Here is a 24,940-nt window from a genome sequence, read left to right as displayed (position 1 = left end):
TTAAGCATTAAGGATTTGAGACTTGGAATTTGGAATTCTTAATTTGGGATTTGGATTTTGGGATTTTAACAGCTCTGTCAACATTATCTGCAACCCACTGTTTTGCTAGTAAACAAATCGAGGGGCTATCCAACGATCTAAAGCAGATCGATCAATTTTTGTTTATTTGATTTTGTTTTCGTTTGCTTGCCTCACAAACACATTCTTACCAACTGAAGTTTCTTCTCCCTCTCTGTATTGACATCCCTCCAAGCGAGAGAGCGAAAAGCAAAAGAGAGCGTGATGCAACTCCGACAAATCGCCGACGCCACCGCCTGCTGCGACGAACTTCAGAACAAACCGACGCAAGTTTTTCCAACCATCGAGACATCCCTCGCCATAAGAAAGGTTCAGTCTACGGAGAGAACTCGAGTCGTGAACAACGAACGCGCGATTGCTGCTTCCGTGAACGGCGTGTGTGTCTTCTTCGCGACCAGACCAAACCCGAAACTCTTTTTTCTTTTCTCCTGGTGATATCTTCTTCCGACGAGTGCATTTTTTTTTTGGTGGATGTCAAGTGCGATGACGGTGTTCTTGAGGGGTGGATTCTGGTGACTAAACAAGTGAATTGAAGTTCTGGGGATTGAAACTTGTGTGATTGGTGCAGTGCTGTCATTAGTGGTAAATATCCTTTTTTCCTTGTGTCGCAAAAATCAATTGAGGAAAAGCGATTGCTCGGTTTCGGTTTTGTCTGCAGGGGCGGGTGGCGCAGGGGTGTGTGTAATCGACCGAGCAAACAGTGTGCGACTCAATCGATACGCGGATGGGTTCAAACGGTGCCAAATTTAGGAAACAAAGTCTTTGAATAATTGATCGGCTGTTTTGAAGGGGGGGTGCATAAACTTCCGACATGTGCCAAGTCTTCGGTGGCGAGGTTGAGGAAGAGTTTCTGCATTGGATTCTGACCGGACTGGCTTCCATATTCTTTTTCCATCCATCCATCGTCGTAGTTGTCGTCTTGGTCGTGGTTGTAACTGGCGGAGTTCTCACACAACTCCGTCAACGAACAGGCACTGACCGATGGACGACAATGCACGATGGACAGGGACAGGATAGAGGATTGTTTACATCTCACAGAAAACGGGCGATTGATGTGACAAAATATCATCGAATCTCAGTTGGCTGTGGTTTCGGATGGAGTTTCATCATTTAGGAGTCAGCAGAATCGCAGTAGGCGTCCCCACCGAGAGGATTATTGGATTTCTTAGGAGACCGTCGCAGCAATCCAGTTTTCTGATTCGAACCAACGAAGCCGAGTTTGAGACAGGAGAAAAGAGGAAGAGAGGAATTTTCTTCTCGGCGTTCAGAGGAGGCACGGTTTTGATGGTGTTGGTTTGTATGGGATTGCGCGAATCAAAATAAAACACATACAAAGTGGGGAAGTTGCGAGCAAAACAGCATGTTGCTGCGCTGCAAACGCCCTTTTCACACACTGCACGGTGGGCAGAAAAGTGATCAAAAGCAACAAGTTGTGGAAGTTTTTATAGGAATATTAGGCGAAGAAGCAGACTCTGTCTCAGTTGGGACGTGATGCTAGAAAGAAATAGAAACTGGTGTCACTGTTGAGTGCTGATAGATATTTGACTTATTTTCAAAAAAAAAAATTCTCGAGAATCGAATGAGACCGATTTCAGTCGTTAAACACGACTGCACAATAAACAACGAGGCTTATTGAGCCCCAATTCCCTTAGAATTCAATAGTTTTCTCAGGATTTTTCAAGCTTTTTTTTTAATCGCTTAGAAATATCACGATTTTTGAAAACTGTGGGTTAATAAATTTTACAAAGAATTTTCTAAATCTTCCAGAAATTCATCCAGGGGTTCTTCCATTGATATCTTCAGGGGGTCTCATTCAGAGATTCTTTCGGGAAGTCTTCCACAAACTGTTCTAGATATTTCCCAAGAATGAAACTGACTGAATGACTTGACTTGACTTGACCCTTAGATCAGCACGATGAGCACGATGACTAAAATCAATCTCATTGGATTTTACTACCGGAAATGAGCTAAATCGCTATCCACACTTAACAGCGACACGAGATACAGATTTTTTTGCCGCTTGTGGTCATTTTTCGCCCACTATGCACTGTTCCCAGCGCTCAGGCTGCTGCGATCCCGACCGTGTCGGAATCGCTGTCGGAGTTGAAGGAGTAACCGCCGTCCGTCTCAGTAGGCGCTGAGATCGTTTTGATGCACACATTGATTCGAATGAGAATGACGAAGCGCGGAATGCATGCAACCAAGCAAGCGGTCAAAGGTCCGATCATCCGGACGATGATGTGATGATAGCTTGTTGCGTTGCTAGCGGACTATATCGTGAAATGGAGAATCTGTGGAGCAGCAGCGGCAATCAGTCAAGATTGCTCTGCTCCCGCGGCCACTCCCTGCTTGCTCGTAGTTGCGGCTCGAGACGAGAGCCGGCGATACGGCATTTAAGCAGGGGAGGTGTACCAGTATTGGACGAAATGAGAAGATATCGAAAAACCAAATTTCGAATTGATCGAAGGTCGAAATACAAAAAGTCGAAAAACTAAAACGTAAAAAAAAAAATAAATGAATGTTTCTTCATAGCAGAATTAGAAGCTGGAAAAGCTTTTTTCTAGAAGCTGGAAAAGCTTACGTCAAAAAAGCTGGAAGTGCTTCCTTGCAGAAGCTGAAAAGCTCCCTTCCAGAAGCTGGAAAAGCTACCTTCCAGAAGCTTAAGAAACTTCCTTCCAGAAGCCAAAGAAACTTCCTTCCAGGAGCTGGAAGAGCTTCCATCCAGAAGCTAGGAATGCTTCCATACAAAAGCTGGAAAAGATTCCTTCCAGAAGCTGGAAAAGTTCCAAAAGCTGGAAAAGCTTTCTTCCAGAAACTGGAGAATTATTCTTCCAGAAACTGAGTAGGCTTTCTTCCAGAAGCCGGAAAAGCTTCCTTCCAGAAGCTGGAAAAGCTTTCTTCCAGAAGCTGGAATCCAGAAGGTGGAAAAGCTTTCTTCCAGAAGCTGAAAATGCTACTTCCAAAAGCCGGAAAAAACTTCCTTCCTGGAGCTGGAAAGCTTCCTTTCAGAAGATGAAAAACCTTCCTTCCAAAAGCTGGAAAAGATTCCTTCCAGAAGCTTAAAGAACTTCCTTCCAGAAGCCAAAGAAACTTCCTTCCAGAAGCTAAAGAAACTTCCTTCCAGAAGCTGGAAAAGCTGCCTTCCAGAAACTGGAGAATCATTCTTCTAGAAACTGAGAAAGCTTCCTTTCAGAATCCGGAAAAGCTTCCTTCCAGAAGATGAAAAACCTTCCTCCCAGAAGCTGGAAAAGCTTCCTTTTAGAAGCTGAAAAAGCTTTCTTCCAGAAGCTGGAAAAGCTTCCTTCCAGAAGTTGGAAAAGCTTCCTTCCTGAAGCTGGAAAGGCTTATTTCCAGAAACCGAAAAACCTTCCATCCAGAAGCCGGAAAAGCTTGGAAAGTTGGAGAAACTTTCTTCCGGAATCTGGAAAAGCTTCCATCCAGAAGCCGGAAAAGCTTTCTTCCAGAAGATCGCATAGCTTATTTCCAGAAGCTGGAAAAGTTTCCTTCCAGAAACTGGAAAAACTTTCTTCCAGAAGCTGGAAAAGCTTCCTACCAGAAGCTAGAAAAGCTTTCTTTCAGAAACTGAAAAAGCGTTCTTCCAAAAGCTGGAGAAGCTTTCTTCCAAAAGCTGAAAAAGTTCCTTCCAGAAGCTTGAAAAACTTCCTTCCAAAAGCTGCAAAAGCTTCCTTTCAAAAGCTGGAAAAGCTTTCTTCCAGAAAATTGACTGACTGACTGAATTACTGGGTGAATATCGGTGCATCCACCCTACAACAAACAACAATACCGCACTTATCGTGTGTGCGATTGAAGATTTTTTGTTTGGAGACGGATGCATCGTTCCCGACCGACGACCGAGCAACGATGATGAAACTTCGCTTTCGGAACAATCGAGATGATTGATCTCCGCTCACGAAGCAAACAAGACAAGTTGAGCCCAGGGAAAAAAACTAATTTTCCTACCCGATCTGCAACGGCGGAGGAGGTAGATGAGAGAATATTGCGTTGTCTGGCAAGAATTGATGGTGGAATCAACATTCTGGAGTGTTATAAAGGCATTAGATTTTTTTCCAGCTCATTTGTTTTATGGCTCAATCGGTCGTAACGCTTTACGGAGCCGTATTTATTGTTGTATGTCATTGCACGGAAACGAGCGTTTTATGCATCCATCAAGATTGTTGACAGATCACAAGTTGACAAATTTTTGTTGAAAAATGTAATCTAAACTCCGAAATGATTCAAACACCTATCTGAAAAAGACAGAAATTTGCATACCAAATTTAATCGTTTATAAAACTTGCTTCCTAATCATTCTTACCATCGTCAACGTAATTCGTTTTTATCCGAGAACACGCGACCGTCATTACTGCTGCCAAATTAATACACTTCGAGTCGTTCGGCGATAAAGCATTTTTGGCTCGACTCTTAGCACCATTACTCCATCGTACCACCAACGGAGAGATATTAAGATGTCCATTCCGCGGTTACCTATATATTCACAGACAAACAGACGAACAGAGTTCGCGGTTACCATGCAAAGCCATGCTGAAGGTGTCTGGGTTTGATTCCCGGTCGGTCCAGGATCTTTTCCTTGACTTCCCTGGGCATTAAGTATCATCGTTCCTGTCACACGATATATGAATGTGAAAATGGCAACCTTGGCAAAGAAAGCTCTCAGTTAATAACTGTGGAAGTGCTCATTTAACATTAAGCTGAGTAGCAGGCTCTGTACCAGGAGGACGTAATACAAAGAAGAAGAAGAAGTAGATAAAGTCTCTTTGTCTGTGCTACATCTAATCGTAGACAAACGGTGGCCTAACGATTCACTTTCAATTGAACCCAATTTTACGCCCGTCGCCCGTCGCCCGTCGCCTCCGGGCACAACCGTCGCTCGTCCGTCAAGTTGCCTCTACTAAACAGGTCGACCCATTTCAAATTTGGCCCTCGTTTTAAAAGTCGACGTCGCCGTCGTCACAGCGCATTCGGTAGGCAAGTAGGCGATGCCAATGAGCAGAAAAAAATGAAACAACAAAGTTATTTCTCTTGGTCACTTTACGCGATGAGGCGGTCGAATTGGAGTGATTGAGTAGTAGGCGTTGAGTACATTTTTTTAAAGGTTGAATAAAATTTTGAAGGATTGATTCGGGTTGTTCTTGTGATTCCGCGTCTGGATCAGAGGTTCAGATGGATGTATATGTTGCGTAAAGAAATGTACGAATTAAAACACTGACATGGAATTCCGTTTTTGGTTGTACCAACCTTCAATGGTATTTACGAAGCTAAATGACCTTAACTGATCAAAATAGTGTATAGTATGAACTAACAATAATAATCAAGTGCTGTAAGATAATTTGCGTGGAATTGTAATGAGACAAAGCTGAGTGATGCTATTTTAAAAACAGGAATGGTATTTCAGAAGGCATAACTCTTTCCAAAACATGAACAAAGTTTCAAACAGAAGACGAACAACACTTCTTCCAGAAGGTAAACAAAACTTCTTCAAAAAGCTGGAAAAAGTTTATTTCAGAAGCTATACAATGTTTCTTCAAGAAGCTTGTCAAAGCTTCCAAGTTTGGTAAAGCTTCTCCTAGAAGGTAAGGACAGTTTTTTTTCTAGAAGCTGTTCAAACATTCTTCATTAATAAGCTTCTTTCAGCAGCTGAACAAAGTTTCTTTAAAAAGATGTAGTAATCTTAATCCAGAATGTTGACAGAGCTTCCTCCAGAAGTTCAGCACGCTCTTTGCAGAAGCTAAAAAGAGCTTATTCAAGAAGCAGTGTAGAATATCTTCCAAAAGCTGGAAAAGTTTCCTCCAAATACTTAGCAGATTTATTTTAAAGGCTGGAAAAGCTACTTACAGAATATAGAATAATCTTCCAAAGCTAGAACAATATTCTTCTAGAAGCTGACCAGAACCTCTTCCAGAAGCTGGGCAAAGCTTCTAATGAAAGCTAGATAAAGCTTTTTCCAGACCTGGCAGAACTTGTACAAAAGTTAGACGACTCTATTTCTAGAAACTCTTTCAGTAGCTGGATTACTGGAAAGCTTAATTTAGATGCTGGACGAAGTTTTGTACAGAAGCTGATCTGAGCATCTTCTAGAAGATAGGTAAAAAAATTTCCAAAAGCAGTTCAGAGCTTTTTCCATTGATTGGCAATTTTTGCAGGCCGAGGACATATCTTCCAGAAGCTGGAAAAGCTTCTTTCAAAATCTGGAAAAAAAACTTAATTTAAAAGCTGGACAAGCTTTTTCAGAAAACTGGAGAAATCTTATTCTTGAAGCTGGATGAATCATTTTAGGGAAGCTGGGTAGAGAATCTTGCAGAAGCTTCTTCCAAAAGGTTAAGCTTTTCTAGAAGCTGAATAAAGCTTTTTCCAGAGGCTGGTCAAAGTTTTTTCCCAAAACTAGGATACGTTTGTTTCAGAAGCTGAGAATACAAAGCTTTCTTCCAGAAGCTCCTACAGAACATGGACATAGCCTCTCACAAAAACTTGACGATCCTTCGCTCAGATGCTAGACAAATCTTCTTCTAAAAACTGGACATTATTTTTCAATCAGCTGAGTTCAATCTAAAATCTATACAAAACCTTTCTCAGAAGCTGAACATATTTTCTTTTGGAACCTGGAGCCAGTTTGTTAAAGAGGCTAAAGGAAGCTTCTTCCATGAGACACGAAGACAGGAGCTGGACATAGCTTGAAGCACTAAACTAAATTTAACAGAAGCTTCCTTTGAAAGCCGAATTAATCTTTTCATGGAAGCTAGACACAACATCTTCAAGAAACTGCACAATTTTTTTCCACGAGCTGAAGGATGCTCCTTCAAGAATCAGAAGAAAGCTAATTTTAGAAACTCAAGGAAACATCTTACAAAATACACCAAGCCAGAAGCTCGTCAAAGCTTCTGCTAGATGTTGAACCTTATTCTATAAGCTGAGCAAACACTGTTTCAGAAGCTGCTTCCTAGAGACGCTGGACTGAACTCCTTCCCAAATCTGGAAAAAAGCTTTCAGCTGCACGGATCATCTTCCAAAAGTTACGCTAAGCCTATTTTAGAATTCAGGCTACGCTTTTCTCATTAGTTGGAGAAAGAAACTCGCAGAAACTGAAGAATGTTCCATCAATAAATTAGAAAGCTCTTCCAATCAATATATTGAAAAGCTTTTCCAGATGCTGGACAAAACTTCTTCCAAAGAAGGTGAACAAAACTTCATCCAGAAGCTGGAAAAACCTTAGATCGGAAACATTGAATGGTTTTGTATGTGTTTCGAATGTGTTTTGTTGTAAGGTTTTACAAACCGTGTAGTCGTCTTACATAATATTACAGAAAATCCATTATTAGCATAGACCCTATGTTATCCATATTTTTTTTCCGGTTGATATCATTGAGGAATTCATGGAAGAGTTTCTAAATGATTTCTTGAGATAATTCCTGGAGGAATTATTGAAGCCAATACTGGGAAAATCTATGAAGGAATACATACTAAAATGACTGGAAGAAATACTGATAACATCGCCATAGCAACTTTTCAATGAATTCTTGTAGAATTTCTAGGAAAGTTCCTAAACGTATTTGTTCAAATACGAACAAACAAACCTATGTGCATTTTTGAGGAATGTAGTACTAATATATCCTACAGTAACAACTGGAGAAACCAGTTTGAGGAATCCTGGGAGAACCTCTGGGAGATTAGAGTGTTTCATGTGAAAATTGTATCAGCATATCAGCGTTGGATAGCCGCAGGATTTCCTAGTGCAAGTTCTGAAAAGAATTTAGAAAACCGGTGTAATTTCAGAACAAGTTTCTGGAAGATTTTTAAAGGAATTTCTGAAGAGATCTCTGAATGTGTTCCGGAATTCATGGCTGCTCTTTTTGGGGATTTGGAAACTATTTTAATGGTAATTTTAAATATTGGCTCGTCAAAAATCCTTCACAGATTCCTCGAGGAAACGCTTAAGAAATTCTAGATTATTCTAGAGTTTCCTTCAGAAAAACGTTCAAGGGTACCTAAGGATTCCTTCAGCATTTTTTTCCAGTGATTCGTACAGAATTTCCCATACGGTTTTTAAGGGACGCTCAATGGAATTCCCCTAATTTCACCCAGGATACTACTTATCCAACAATCCAACGCTGATTCCTCCAACAATTTCACAGATATTTTTGTGAAAATTCCCTCAATGAGTTCGGGATAATTTCTTCATAAAATTGCTCCAGGAATTATTTTATCAATTCTTTCAGAAAATTCTACAAGAATTCCTCTAAAAGATCCCGATAGAGTTGATGGGTCCGAAGTATCATCGGATATTTTTCTTAAAGTTCTCTTCGTAAGAGTTCATCAGGTGTTCCTCAAAGCTTTTTTTCAGAGATTACTGTAGGATTTTCTTTAGAAATGCCTACCGATTGTTTTCATTTTTCTTGACTTTTTCTTACAGTATATAAAAATCCTAAAGAATTCCTGAATAATTTTCTTGAAGATTTTCTTTGAAATGCCCTGGAAGAAAATGAAGGAAATCGTTGAAGGAAGTATCTTTAACGAACGTCCTGGTTGAAATATTAGAGAAATCGGAAATTAAAATTGTGAAGGACATCCCATTAATCCGTGAAGGATACTGGATCAATTCATGGAGTAAAGTTCTTGTGGAGTGAAGGAGTGAAAATTCTTGTGAGAATTGCTGGAGTAATTTATTGAAATGTATAGAAGAAATTTCTGATTTAATTCAGAAGATGACGTGAATAAAAACATTGAAAGAACTGCTAGAGAAATCAGCGATGGAATCAGTGGATAGATTCTACGAGATATTCTTGGAGACCTTGAAACTATCTTTTTTGAGAAATTCAAGAAGCCTCTGGAATAATTTCAAGAGGTATTGTTAGAGGAATTCTCGGTTAGATAAGAGATTGTTTTTTTTTTAAGAATCATTGAACACATGCGCTGAAATTTAAGGACTTTTTTGAAAATTTTCAGGAATATGAAGTAGTTTGTGAAAATGCACCTAAAAAAATATTGGTCGATTGTTTTAGGTATTCTAAACAACAATCTTAGAGAAATTCTTAAGGGAATCCCTGGAAGATACATTGAATGGCTTTCTGAAAATGTATGAAGTAATTTCTGGCAACTGCCTCAATGTATTTCTGATTAAATTCGTGGAGAAAGTTATGACAAAATGAATAGAGTAATAACATTTTTTTTTCAATCCTCATGAAATTACTCTTTTAGTATTATCTGGTTTTTGATTGGTCTATTTTTCTAAGTGGTCTCTTGTTGGTTCCAGCCTGGATTCTTATTGGTCTCTTGTTTCAAGCATATGGTCTATTTTTCTTTAGACTTTCAGATGCTAGCAACTCTGTGAACTGAGTTATGAAAAAATCTTGAAACTTTTCTTCGTTTAATCTATGACGGAGTTCTCGAATAAATCATGAAATAGTCTCAAAGCAATCTTGAATCTCAAAAATTTACTTCACTTCAGAATTTACTTTGAGGAGAAAATTGCGAAGTGTCGCTCAAGAGATCATTTTGCTTAAAAGAAAGACCTTAGAGGCCATTCATTAAAAATTGAGACTGTGGACATTATTAAAGGTATCAAATTCTGGAAGAACTCATCTAGGCTTCGCTGGAGTAATCAGCCCAAAGATCAGCCGATTCAATCTAATATGACTAATGGCTACAAATCATTGAATCTGTAATCGTCAAAACATATAATCATCTTATTTCGACAAAACTACTTCTATGTTCAACCATACATAAGTCATTTGAGCAGCCGTCATTCGACAAAAATTTTCTAGAACCTTTTACTAAAAGTTTATTTTGCCAAATATCCCTTCGACCATACGTTAGTTGACCTAATATCTTTCACCCAAATGTCCCAAAGCCGTAGAATTTTGCAAAAATGCTGAGCCTGGTTTCTCTGTACCGTAAATTCGGGTGTAATTGATCAGTAGGGTGAAATTGATCACCGTGTCACGCGATTTTATTTCTTACTAATAGTGCACCAAGCTCATTGCAACTTATAGTAAATGAACGTTGTTTGTCTTAAATGATGTCTAATTGTGTATAGTGAAGTTTTTTGTGCCACAGAATGTTTATTTCTATGAAAATAATGTAAAATTCTAGAATCAAGTTAAGTGTGAAAATGATCATCATCTATAAACTTCTAGTTCTAAACAAGGATTTGGACATGGTGTAAACCTGAAAGCTTGTGAGGATGCTAACAATATATCTCCAAAACAGATTTTACTATCAAAACTCTTACCAATTTGCTCGTTTTGTTGAATAATTCAATTTTCTGTAACAAAGTAGGGAAATCCTTTGGAAATTGCCTACATTTAGGCGTTTTTCGCGGTATTCTTGAAATTTAATTATTGATTATTTCCATAAATATTGTCTTGTTAAGAATTTGGCAAGCAGATTTGGATTCAGGAGGCCCAAATTAAGTATGTTAAGTTGATTTCGAAACTAACAATAATAACATTGACAAGTGATCAATTTCAATCCGAAATGGGATTCCCCGATTTTTAATTTTAGACCAGATTTTTGGCACTAGCATCACATTTGTTGAAAAATTTCGGTACATGAGCCAATGAGGTTCACCGTCGTGCATTTAGTTGTATGATATTGATAACAGTTTAGAAAGCATACCAAGAAAACAGTGAAAAATGATCAATTTCACCCGAAATTACGGTATTCCTGATTTGGAAATTTCAAGCAGGTTCTCCCGTGTTTTGTGGATATCTTAAGCTGAATTATTTTTCCATATTATCGATGCAGCTTTTGCCCAAGATGATGAATATAACTATTTCAAGGACTGAATAAGATTGTTTAAAAAAAAATCTTGAATGTATGATTATTCTGATCTCGATCATTCTAGATTTCAGAGCCAAACTCGTTATTGGCTTTTCATGACGATTTGATATTGAATCCAAAACAGGATTCATAGTTGTTCTATATACAGTCAGTCTATTAGACGCTGCCACCCACTTTACGCCCATTACGATTTAGCTGTTGTTCAATTGTTTCTAGTGAAATTTGGTAGGTAATAGGTAGGGTTTTGTTCTACTTGGTCGTAAGCGCTACTATTCGTCGTATCAAACTTTAAATGTTCCACTACGGCGGATATTCAAACTTACCTGCAACATAGATTCATTATCCAAGTGTAATTTTGTAAAATCTGTTATGGTTTGTACACTTATACACCAAAAATGCAATAAAACTACTTATTTATTTATTTACTTATTTATTTAACCAAAATTTTGAAAGAGGGAAAAACCCCTTTGAGTGATATCTGTTCGAAATCTTTCTCAAAGAGGCACAAAACCTCTTTATCTTTTCATATAACGTTATAACAGAAAAATTAAAACTAAAGGCTCATACGGTAAAAATTAACCATAGCAGAGCCATAAACTGCAACATGGATCCAAGTGAAGTAATGGGGTATGGGGTGGCTTCCAAAACGGGATGAGGGAGGGGGTCTACCAAAAAAGAGTCCATCTTCATATCTGCAAATAAAAACAAGAAAAAAAAACACACACACAAGCAGAAATATCAAATAGTATATGAAATCTCATTCAAAAAACTATATAAAAGTTTAAGTATTTGATAACATTTCGTACCCAATATATCCCGAATAGATACTGGTATTGAATGTCCGTAATTCATTAAAGTGTTAAATAATGTAGTCCTTGGTATAATAAACCTTGAACATTGAAGGACAATATGATCAATGTCTTCATAAGATTCACCACATTCACATAAATTAGAATCCACAATATTGATACGATATAAATGACTATTACAAATATAATGATTTGAAATGAGTCGTGAAAATGAACAAATAAAATTTCTAGTTGCTGGTATATTCCTAAACCAAGGAAAATTACTGACTTTTGGACAAATTGAATAACACCATCTCCCTTTATTACTGGAATACCAACAAGTTTGCCAATTATCAAGGGAATGTGTTTTCAATTTAGGATAATATTCAGAAGGAAAAATATCACGATCGTAAATTATACCCCGAACAACACCAAATTTAGCCAATGAATCAGCCTGTTCATTACCATATATTCTACAATGAGCAGGGATCCACAAAAATTTAATTATAAATCCTTGACAATGTAAATCAAATAATAACTTTTTCAACATGAATAAAACATGATGAGTTTTAAAATTGAAAGATATGGTACCCAAAGCACGAAGGCAACATAAGCTATCAGAACATACAATGTAAATATTTGGTGGGCAGTCCTTTATCAAGTTACAAGCAAAATATAAAGCAATTAATTCTGCAATGAATATGGAACATGGAGATTTTAATTTGAAAAAATGAGCCACATACTCATTGTATATTCCAAATCCAGCGATGCCTTGAACTAAGGATCCATCTGTGAAATAAAATTGTGCAGAAGTGATTCCATCAAATTTACGCATAAATAGAATATTGGCAAAAAGAGAGTATAGATGATTTGTAATTTGTTGCAATTCATGGAATAGAGAGAAATCAATCAAAGGTAGATAAGTGTGAATATTAATTTCAAAATTATCAAAACTATTATATGAAATTGGTGCAACATTTTCAGTTGAACAAACAATGTAAGATTCCAATATTCTGCTCGTTGGGTTAATTTCGAATAGTGACTTCAAAATATCAATAATTGGATGATTATTCGAGAGACAATTAATCAAAAATTTACAATTCAGTTCTTGAAAACGAATTTTAAGTGGTACAACACCGGCGAGTACTTCTGTTGATTGAGTATGAGTTGAATTCATAAGTTTCAAACAAATTCTCAAACAACGAAATTGTATTTTTTCAAGTTTGACAAAATGTGTATGTGCAGCACTTCCAAAAGTGAAACAACCATATTCCATGACTGAACGGATAGTTGTTTTGTAAAGCGTAATTAAGTCAGATGGATTGGCACCCCACCAAGTACCTGTAATAGTACGAAGAAAATTGATTCGTTTCGAACATGTTTTTTGAATTTGTTTAATATGAATGTTCCAATTTAATTTAGAGTCAAACCATATACCAAGATATTTAAATTCGTCAACTTGTTCGATTTCGATTCCATCAAGATACAAATTAATGGATATGTTCGAATGTTTTCTCGAAAATATGATATATTTAGTTTTCTGAACTGAAAATGAAAATCCGTTTTCATGAGCCCATGAATCAATGTTATTTAAGGCACATTGCATAAAATGACTAATGACTTCTCTATTTTTGCCACTGATAGAAATAACATTATCATCAGCAAATTGAAGCAAATAGCAACCATTTGGAATTATTGATGCCATATCACTGGTAAATAAATTGTATAAAACTGGACTTAAACATGAACCTTGTGGAAGTCCAAAATAGCTATATCTTAATAACTTTGAATCTCCATTGTGAAAAAAGTTCATAATTTTGAAAGAAAATAAATTACATAAGAAATTAGAAATCATATTGGGAATTTTTAAATTATGCATCTTTTCGAACAATAAATCGATTAGAACAGAATCATAGGCTCCAGAAACATCAAGAAAAGTGGAAACTAAGTCCTGTTTTTTATTGAATGAAAGTTGAATTTGTGAAGCTAATAGTGAAACACAATCGCGAGTACCTCGACCTCTCCTAAATCCAAATTGAGAAGATGAAAAAATTTTATTATTCTCGGCCCACAATTCAAGACGATTCAAAATCATTCTTTCCAAAAGTTTACGCAAACAAGATAATAAACTAATAGGTCTCCTACTATCAGCTGATGACGGATCTCTACCAGGCTTTAGAATACTGATAACTTTGATTAAACGCCATTCATAAGGAATAATATTTTGAGTTAGGAAAGCATTATATATTGAAAGTAAATGGAGTTTTCCATCATCCGGTAAACTTTTTAACACAATAAATTTAATATTATCAATACCTGGAGCAGTATTTTTAGTAATTGATAATGCTAAGTTAAACTCAGCTAATGAAAATGAACCGCAAAGTTCAGGAAAATAATTTAGTGAACTATTTTTAAATTTAATGGAACGTGGGACAAAATCAGGACAAATTTTTGAAGCAAACTCATGTATCCATTTTTCCGAATATTCTAAAACATTAGGAATGGTGGGATCATAATTTCTTAGATTTCTGGCAACAGACCGCAAGGTAGATAAAGAAGTTTCTCTATCTAAATTTTGAACAAAATTTATCCAATAATTTCTCTTTTTGGATTTAGTTAGCCTTATGAATTGTGCCTCAGCTTTACGATATAGAAAGAAATGGTTTCTGGAGCCTGATCGACGAAATAATTTAAAAGCATCAGATTTAGTTTTTAAAGCAATGGAACATTCATTATCCCACCAAAAAGAAGGGCGATTTTTTCTAATAGAACATGACTTATTTTTTTTATTTTGAGATTTATGCAAACAATCAATCAATAATTTTGAAAAATTATTGTAATTTTCAATTGGAGATAACAATTTAACAATATTAATTAACGAAAGAGATACCAGATCAGAAAATTTTGTCCAATTTACATTTGTACAAAGGTCAGGAGCATTAAATTCATGGACAAAATTATCTTGGACAGGATTTTGAATTTCAATTAAAATTGGTAAATGATCACTGCCATTAGGATCGTCAATAGTTTTCCAAGAAGATTTCATAGACAAGCTATTAGAGCATAAAGATAAGTCAATACACGAATGATGATTTGGTGGTACAACAATCCTAGTAAAAGATCCATCATTGAGGATATGTAAATTTAAGTCATCAATTAGTTCCATAATCAATGAACCTCTACCATCCGTTTTCTCACTACCCCAAGCAAAATTATGTGCATTGAAATCACCTAATATATAAAATGGGGGAGGAACTTCGTTCAATAAACTTCTAATTTGCGATAAAGAAAAAGTGGTATTAGGAGGAATATAAAAGCAAATAACTGAAAACTCACACTTTTCTTTTTTAACAGAAATAGCAATATATTCAACTTGTGAATGTATTGACAAATCTAAATATTTAAATTCTATATTTTCACGAATTCCAATAAGAACTCCTCCATACGAAGAATCTCTATCTTTTCGAATAACATTGAATTTAGAAACATGGAAGAATTTTGATGACACTAACCAAGTTTCATTTAAACAAAACAAATCAATATTATAACTGCTTATCAAAACTTTTAAACTATCAATTTTTGGAATAATACTACGACAATTCCATTGTAAAATATTCATATCATTATTTTTTATTTGAGCCATTACGAAGAGAAAAATGAAGACAAAAGAGGGCCAAAAGAATTCAATTTATTTAAAAAGGAAGCCAAAATAGGTAAAAATATTTTAATTATTTTTTTCCAGAAATCACTCAATCCTAAAAATTCTACTATTTCTTCTAAAATGTTCAAAATTGAGTTATCAGTATCTACTTTAGCTTTGTTTTCCGATAAATTGTTTGAATTTTGATTTTTATTGTTAGATGTAGGATCAGTCTCTATTTTACGAAATCCTGGAATATTTTTAGGAGAAGTAGTATCATTCAAGGATGGAAAGTGCAAATCGAAAGAAGTAGATGGTTGAGGTTCAAATATTTGATTGTGGTTGTTAGAAGTTTTATTGTTTATTCTTTTCCTTTTGCTAGGAGGTTTGTACACATAATTACCAAAATTTTCATGGTCTACATTACCATCATCATCTGACAAAATTTCAAAAGTATTTGCAGAAGCAATGTTATCAGTGGATTTCATTACTTCAGCATACGACAAGAGATTTTTATTTTTTATTTTTTGGTTGAATTTTGATTGATTTTCGATATAAACAGCACATTCTTTTAAAGAATTGTGTTCCTGTTTACAATAAATACATAAATTAGATTGATTCTTGCAAGTGGATGACGAATGAAATTCACCACATTTAGAACATTTTTGTTTGTTAGAGCAAAAATTCGAAGTGTGACCAAAAAGAAGGCATCGATCACAATGCATGAGCTTTGGATAATAAAGTCTCACGCGAAAAATAACATTATCAACATTAACGTAGTCTGGCAGTACAGATCCAGAAAACGTAATCTTGATACAATTAGAATGTACATACTTGGTATCATTCCCATCAATAAATAATTTTGATAAACGGACACAATCCAGTATCTCGACAGGAGAAATGGATTTGTTTCTAAAAAAACCTGAACCATGATTTCTAATGTCATCACAGTTCAATGATTCATCATATATTATTCCATTAATTTCGCATGAATCACAAGGTGCATACACGCGATAGGAATTAAAAAATAACTTGGATTCCAAGAGAGCATTTGCTTCATCTCGCGATCCAAAAACAATTCTCAACTTGTCCAATGAAATTTTTTTAATTTCCTTTACAGATTTATACTTTTTATAAATCTCAGAGGAAATCAGCAAAACATTAATGGGTTTCTCCTTTTTTCGAAAATATACGACAAAAGGCCCAGAAAAACTAGAAGGGTAAACTTTTACACGAAATGGTTTGGTCAAAGAAGAGGATTCAGCACAATCGGAATTTTCTTTAGGTCCCCCCTCATCCCCGTCAGTTTCCATAATGGAAACTTCACACAGATAGAAATAACAATGCCAAATGAGAACTACAATAACAGGAAAAGAAATAAATAATAAAGGTAAAATTATACTCAAGGTTTTGCAACGAACGAAACTCCAATGACGATAAAAGTGACCGAAAACTTGAATTCCAAATACTTGATAGGCAGCTCTTGAATTATTCACACTGGGAAAATCCTCCAAGCAAATCGTCAAAATTGAAATTCAAAGCTTCGGAAAATTCGGATCTGAAATGGAAAAAAAATGACAAGCGAGGAAAAAAACCGTCTAACCTGGTCAAGGCCTACTTACCGGGTATGCAATAAAACTACTGTATTTCGGTAAATAACTTCAGTTCGATTATCCACTTTGCACTTTTTCACCGAAATCGCATGGACGAACACGATTTGAGAGAAATGCTTAGCGATCCACTGAGCCACACCACTTTCCAACACAAGTTTCTTCCCGCCCCCGTGGGTGACTTAATTCGCCGGGCACTTATTTTCACTATGGAAAACCTTCGTACTTCTTTAAGCTAAGTATGCTGTTTCGCTCAAGAAAAGTAAAGAAATTCCTTGACTGAAAGGGTCAAGAAATTTCCTGCAGAGAGCCCCCTTTGAAGTGACATTTCTTTTCAACTGCGTACTGCGATCAGAAAAAAGTGATTTTCTTGACCATTTCTTGGGAGAAATTTTCCACGAATCGAGATAGGCGATTCCTTTTCTTGTCAGTAGCAAACCGGCCTTTACTGAAGGATTTCATTCCAATCACACGCCGTAAAACTTCAATAAATCACCAAATTTTACGAAATTTCCTCCACCGCCGCGTATGATTGAGAATGTAAACAAAGTTGAATCCATCGTACTGAGAAAAAAAAAAAGCTTGCGCGCATCAATGTGTGCGCGACGCTCGACGTTAAAATACGGTTCCTTTGATTGTGTTGTTTTCGCTGTACTGTGAGCAAATGCCAATATTGTATGGTCAAAAGGAATTGTGTTCAAATGTTTGGGCTGAATTTTGATGACGAACAATTAATTTTAAAGGAAATAAGTATATTCCATCATGCTGAAGGAATAGAGGGAGATGCCCGTAGATCTATATATTCTAGTAAATCATTTTATTATAGCGTTGATATGTTGTGTTTTAACCATTCAATACACACAGTGAGCCGTAAGCTGTGAGACGAATCTGGAAACTAATTGCGACGGAGTTGAAAACGATACGACGGACTGAGAATACGGTAATATGCATTTTCTTTGCATTATTTCCAAAAATAGATCAAGATTTATCAAAATGTTATTGTACAATGCTAAAGCCGTTTAGAGAGCATCATTCACTGCAATACTGGGAAAATTGCAGTTCTCACTGACCAATGCTTAATACGATGGATACTAGCACATCACCCTAATGAATCAGAAGCATCCACTGTTGGCAGGTCCCTTTTGGAATTCTGAAGAAGATTCTCATGGTATCCTTAGTCACACTTTCTTTCAAACCTGAGCCGTGTCGTTTGGCAATCCTAAATTAGTAAGAATTAAATCAAGTTCAAGTTTGAAGGCTCGGGTCTTGGCTTCTAGAGATCTGATTAAACTGAAATTTTCACTGCAGCTCGAAAGTAACTTTAAATATGCTAAGCAAAACATTGTTAGTTTTTCGTTTACAAACTTTCGAGTTATCACAAATCTCAAATTTTGACTGTATCGATTTGAATTCAATAATTTTGAATCTGTATTGATGAAAATGAGAGATGTTTGAATGTCATGAAATAGCTCGAGAACGGGTCAACGGACCGACTGTTTCACTGTTGGGTTCGATAAGAGATGCGACATGTTTGGGAGTTGAAAACATTGGTAAAGATCAATTGAATGAACTAATCGAGTTGCAATATACTGATATTTTGTAGACGATTTTTGCATGGCCTATTTCACAGTCTACTGCTTGACAATACTACGTTTGCCGGGCAACTAGTTAGAAATAATTCTCAAATGGAAGTATTGACAGCAATATGCCCTTTTGCAAAATTGTGCAATTCGATAAGACATACAATTATGTAGAATAACATATTTCAGTAAAAGAGATTGTTTTCAAAATATTTCCAAAATAAATTTATAACATTTTTCACAAAATTTGAGATTTTCAATAACTATGAAGCTTGTGATTCAAATATTGTGATGTTTCAGTTGAGTAAAATTCATGTTACTTATGTCTGAGCTGTGATGAAAATTCCAGACCAATCGGACATCTAGAAGATTCAGAGATCCAGTCCAGAAACTCGAGCATTTTGTATGAAAAACGTTGAGAATGCTTTCGAAAGTCTTTTAAGCAGTTTTAAACATTTCTTCATTAAGATGCTCAACGTACTTTTACACATAAATTACAATTGTTAAGGCTGGTTTGCTACTAACAAGAAAAGGAATCGTCCATCTCGATGCGTGGAAAATTTCTTCCCAGAAATAATACAGAAAATCACATTTTTCTGATCGCAGTACGCAGTTGAGAAGATATGTCATTTCAAATGGGACTCTCTGTAGGAAATTTCTTGACCCATTCAGTCAAGGAATTTCTTTACTTTCCTTGAGTGAAACAGCCTACTTAGCTTAAGCTTAAAATATCATTCAGTTGTTCATTGAAGATCTGTTCCGGGGATCGTGTTGAAATAGCATAATGTTGAAAAACACGTTAAAAAAGATGAGAAACAAAATGTGTTCCGAATTTTCTGGAATTACTGAGCATTTCCCTAAGAAACATTCAAATAAATTCCAGGACTCTTAACAAAATTGTATTCAAGACCACCAAGCAAGGATTCGTTCCCCAATTCTCCAGAGAGTGCACTTCGAGTTTCTACCCAAACATTTTTTTTCGAAAATCATTCGGAAATTCTCAATTATTGCAGCAAAAAAATATCCAAGATTTCCTGTAAAATATAATTATTTAAGGTTGCTCTAAGGATTCCTCCTACTATTCCACAAGATTTTCATGAACAATAAGACAAGATTCAATTGCGAAAATATTTTTAACGATTTAGCAGAGTAGTTCTTCACAAATCTATCTGCATTTTTCTCACAGAAACTTCTCTAAATATTCCTATAGATATATCTAAAAGTCAATTGGATATTGCTTTACGCATTACTTACAATCATTTTAAAAATTGAAACATTTATTTTAAGTTTCTAATAAAATACGTTCAATTGTTCTTTCATGCTCAAAAATTTCCCGAGCAATTTGTTCAGGGATTTCTTTGAAGAACTAGGTAAAATATTGTTTCCCCTTGGACGTCTCCCTAGCATTTTTTTTTTCAAAAAAATCAATACATACCCAACCAAGTGTTTTCCAGAGATTTTTTAAAGTGCATTAGCAATTCTGCTGGGGACTTTTAATTTTTTTTTTTAATAGATTTCTAAAGAATTTTGCAATTTATTTTTGTGCTTGGTAATAATTCTCCAGAAATTCCATCAGGTATTCTTTCAGGCTCTGATCATCATTGTTAGTTCAGGGATTATTCCATAAATAATATCTATATATTTATCCACTCTTCATATTTGGATTCCATTGGCACTTCAATAATTTGTTTAGGAATTTCTTCACAAATTACTCTACGAATCACATAATATCCATAACCATATCCGATTAATATCAAATTTATTGATATTTAGTAGAACTTCCAATTTTTTTTTTCAATAATTTTGTTTGAATTGAATTTGAAAATGTTGAAAATACTAAATTCTTGTCGGAAAATTCAAGAGTTCACCGTACTATTTTGGATACTTTTTTAATTTTTGAAAAAAATCCCGAAGATGTACCTCACCGAAAAGCTTAGGTGTTTTTTGTACGATTTTCTTCAAAAATGAACAAATATTTTTTATTCGTATTTTATAATGGAGAATATTTACTGAAGTTTTGTTTTGCATAAAAGTTTCATGATATTGCTGTGTGCATTTGAAACGCAAATATCAAATGCGGGAACACCAAATGCGGTAAGATTTTCTACAAGAAAGGCGATGTCAAAGATTGATTGTTCATGCTAGGTTGGCGGTGATTTTGGAAAACGTTGCTAGGTGTCCTTTGATTGTTTTGTTTTACCGCATTTGGAGGACGTTTAGTCAAAATTTGCATCTGAAATGCAAACAGCAATACTATGGCGAAAAGATTAAATTTTTTTCTTACTCGATGAAATTGCAAACAAACTTTTTTGGAGGGGCTAATTATAAATATTGTACTAGAACTATAGAAGCTTAGTGTGAAAATATTGGCGATTGCTAAAGATGTCTTATGATAAAATTTGTAATATTCTACCAAATGAAGAGATTACTTTAAAAGTTTGTTAATAATTTCCCGAGCAACACATATGTTATAATTGTGTATTATCAACTTATATATGATTAATTTCAATCATATATCAGTTGATAATACACAATTATAATATGTGTGTTGCTGGGGACTTTCAGATGTCTGGAACCATACGTATAACAATCCTGCATGTTTTCAGAACTCCTAGTATTCACTTTTTCGAAATTGTTTAAAATGCTGCTTCTTGGAGAATGCAAAGATTTTTTCTCCGAAGTTTCTCAAGAATGCGTCATGTGGAGGAAGGAGGGAAAACAAAATGTTGAATCAGATAGAAACAACTGATGGGCAGCGAAACAACTAAAGATAAGTGATTATTTGTAATATTATCTCTAGAGATGAATGACTATTCGATAATTGAAACCACTCTTATGAATTAAAAAAAAAAACAAATTTGTCAAGAAGCTCCTTTAGAAATTATCCATGAAATCTAGCAGAATCCTTCCTTTAATTTATGCATTCTCCAGAATTCTGACAGAAAACATCTAGGAATTCCGCCCTGGAATTGCAGGAGAATTCAATTCCAAGATTTGGATACTGCCAATACTGGATAAAACTATTTCTAAAGTAGTGTTTTCATGAAGATCCTTACAAATTTCAGTCTAAATTTACTAATAAATTCCTTTCCAGTTATTTTGATAAATGTTTCTCTTAAGCTAATTTCGGAAGCAAAAGCAAAAGCGCTTGGTGTTTTCAACTGATTTTCTATGAAGATTCGAAAGCAAAAGACATTCCGAAAATACTTTTAGTAGATGATCACAGTATAATCCGGGCATTTGAAGTAGAACTACCCGGAAAAAAAGCAAAGGAGAACGCGATTCGTGATGTATTTTGACAATATTTTTGATGGATTTTTAATGAACTTCGCGAAAGAATTTGTAAAATATTTTTGGGAAAATACTTGACGAAATTTGACATAATCAAAGAATTTTTGGAGGAATTGTTACAGAAAACTTTGAACTTCTGAAAAATTAAGCACCTCTTTTAGGCCAATCCGGGAATATTCGAATTGGAATTAACGTTGAAAGTATGAGCATAACTCACAATATTATTTGACTAATTTACAAGAGATCTCTCTGAACTTTTCTTGTTCAAATAGCTTGATAAGATCTGTCATAAATTAGGCCCTATTTTTTGCTTTTATCTAAGAAGTTCCTTTAGTAATTTTGATTTATTTAATAACTTTTGTCGGATACTGGACGAGTTGTAGTTAATGTATAAATTTCTCCAGAGAATCTTTACTATCACCGGACACCTCGAGCAGGCCTTAAAACAATTTAGTGGTCTGCGGTATTGAGAAAGGGGGGAGGGGAGTCTTCACGAATTTGTGACGATGTGTGACGAGGGGGAGGGAGGGGTCCTAGCTAGTGGACGTAGCATTTTGAATCACGTCGGTAAAATAAGAGGCGCTGAAAAAATGACATACAATTACACAGCGTAACAAAAATGGCATTTTTGCGTGTCTCAAGAATCAAATTATGTGTCTCTAGTAGATTTGGGGTTGCTGAATCTGATGCCGTTCTCAGAAATGTTCCAGCACGTCACAATTTTTAGCTACAGGTCGCCAAAGTTGCATAAAACATTGGTTTCATCGATGTTTACATAAAATTTAAACAATGATTCATCAAAAAATATTATGATCTAATCTACTAAGCATGCGAAATAGGACTTTAACTTTCATTTCAGATATAATTTGATCAAAATTGCACGATTAAATTGAGGTTAAATCGATTTTTTCAACATGTTTCCAGTCTTCATAGAAAATTTCTCGTTTATCTTATATGGCAAAATACAATACCCTTCTAAACCAACAAAAAATAAGTTTTGAGCATCGGAAATATTATGAACATTGATGATAAGTATTGTTATACACATGAAATTTGAGTTCTGAGGCAAATTAAGCAAATAAATTGCCATACAAGCTGGAAAACTTGCATGCAAGTTGGCTGATATAGTCAAATTTAGCATTTTCAACTACCAATATCTCAAAAACTAGACGTGCTATGATATTTCTGTAAATGGCAATGGATTCAGCAACCATTAATAAAGTAAATAATGGTATTTTGGTGTTTGAGACAAAATCGAGTTCCGCAGTGTTATTTTTTTTATCAAACTTCTTTTTTCATTGTTTGACTTATAAAGTTGGGTTCTGAAGTGATGATTCAGCTTCAAAACATTCATATGACAAGATTGAAAAAAAAAAATTTTTCTGTAGTGCAATCAAACAGATTTTTTTATGCTTTAAATAATTTTGTGAACATTATATTCATGTAATAATAAATTTATTTATAAATAAAGATTAAAGATAGATAAATTAATTAAAAATCAAGGCTTCAACAACTTGGAAAACATTGTTTCTTTTATTCATATTTTCTGTTAGAGCATATTTCTTTAAAAATATGTTCGTTTTGGCAAATATTATATTAAAACATGATATTCATTCCGTGAATTATGCTCTCAATGTTGCAGAAGATCTCCACCCAATCAACTCATCGATTTGTTTTGATATATCAATGCTCTTGATGGAATAGCCTGAATAAAACTTGATGGAAAAGCCTGGACGACAGATTCGATTGTTATCGAAATTGTTCTATCATTCAATTTTCTTAATAACTCGGTAATTTGAAGAAAGATTATTTTTAGTATTTATTTGTTTCGTTATAGTTTGTGTAAGATTATTTCAGTATGGGGAACGATAATGAAGTTAAGCTGAAATATCAATAAAGTTGAATAACTTGTACAATTATCGCTAAGATTTTCTGAACATTTCAAATATTACAAGTGTAATCTTTTCTACATCTGGCACCTGATTGCTAAATGGATTTGAATTTGGATGATAATGACAAATGATTTCAAATCAAATATATCTTATCTTGATCATTTTCATTGAAATCTATTTCCTAACAATGAATAATTAAAAAACAATTCTCTAAAATAATTAAATTTCTTTTCAACATATTATAGAATCTATTGTACGATTGTACTCTAACTCGTTACTGTTAGCCTCATCAATCCAATCAAAGATTTTTCCTTTTTTCTATATTTTCAGCTGTTAACTAATTTTTCATGGTAACAACAGCAAAAGTAATACAATTTAGCCAACAACTTAAACAGGAAAATTCATTTAGAACTGTTTTCCAAATTACTTTCGAGCGCTACTGCAAATCAAACATTTATTCGTTAGATTATCCTTACGTTTCAGTCAGTAATTAATATCAAAATCTATATTGAACTTTTGAATTCCAATTTTTTTTTAACCCAATTGCTAAGGAAAATAAAGAAAAAAAATATAGGGGGGGGGGGGGTTTGCTTGAAATGCTACGTATTTTCCAAGGGGGGGTATCAGCATTTGTGACAAAATGCTACGAGGGGGGAGGGGGGTGTAAAAATCAGTGAAAAAATGCTACGTCATTTATGGACGGCCCCTTTACTCATTAAAGAGTATTCGCTTCGAACTTCAAATAATGGGTATTTTTCACTCTTGGACTCTTGAATGGAAATGGGTACTAAAACCCCTTTTTTCAAGAGCGATGCTTCGGATTGAGGTTAAGGAATTTAAAGAGCTTAATAAGAAAATAAAATCAGAAATAAAAAGCTTTTTACAACGTATCGTTTTTATTCATCACATTTTGTCAACGATTTTATTTCAAGATTTTATTCACGTATGTTTCCCACACGGACGCAAATTTCTGCCAAACATCTTTCCGGAAATCGGATGTCGCATAGAATGATGAAATCTCCGCATCTTTCGCTGGAATCGCAGCAGCTAATAATCCTCGCGGTCGCTCAAAAGCTGTAACGAGAAAAGCAATTTTTGTAAGGATCAACTAATCAGAAAATGTATAAATGTGTAATATTACTTACGTGTCGAAGAACCACTTTAATATTTTCACTAATTCCGAGAGGCAAAAAACTAAAACCGAAAAATGGCGCTGCTGCCTTGAAAAGTATCATGTGTACTAAATACCCATTTGTGTTACCAGTTA

The 24,940-nt window shown here is 35.0% G+C and overlaps 1 protein-coding gene across 4 annotated transcripts in view; it reads left to right on the top strand.

Moving 5' to 3' along the window:
* Positions 1-378: 378 nt before the first annotated feature.
* The window catches only part of LOC5571379 (Ca(2+)/calmodulin-responsive adenylate cyclase), a 199,874-nt gene continuing 175,312 nt past the window's right edge, over positions 379-24,940 (top strand). For all 4 annotated transcript variants that reach the window (XM_021857395.1, XM_021857386.1, XM_021857381.1 and 1 more), the window contains exon 1: positions 379-660. The gene's annotated coding sequence lies outside the window, so the exon portion shown is untranslated. The remainder of the gene's footprint in view (positions 661-24,940) is intronic.

The sequence above is a fragment of the Aedes aegypti genome, chromosome 1 (genome assembly GCF_002204515.2).
Source record: "Aedes aegypti strain LVP_AGWG chromosome 1, AaegL5.0 Primary Assembly, whole genome shotgun sequence".
Classification (NCBI taxonomy): domain Eukaryota; kingdom Metazoa; phylum Arthropoda; class Insecta; order Diptera; family Culicidae; genus Aedes; species Aedes aegypti.
This window is presented reverse-complemented; position numbering and strand designations above follow the sequence as displayed.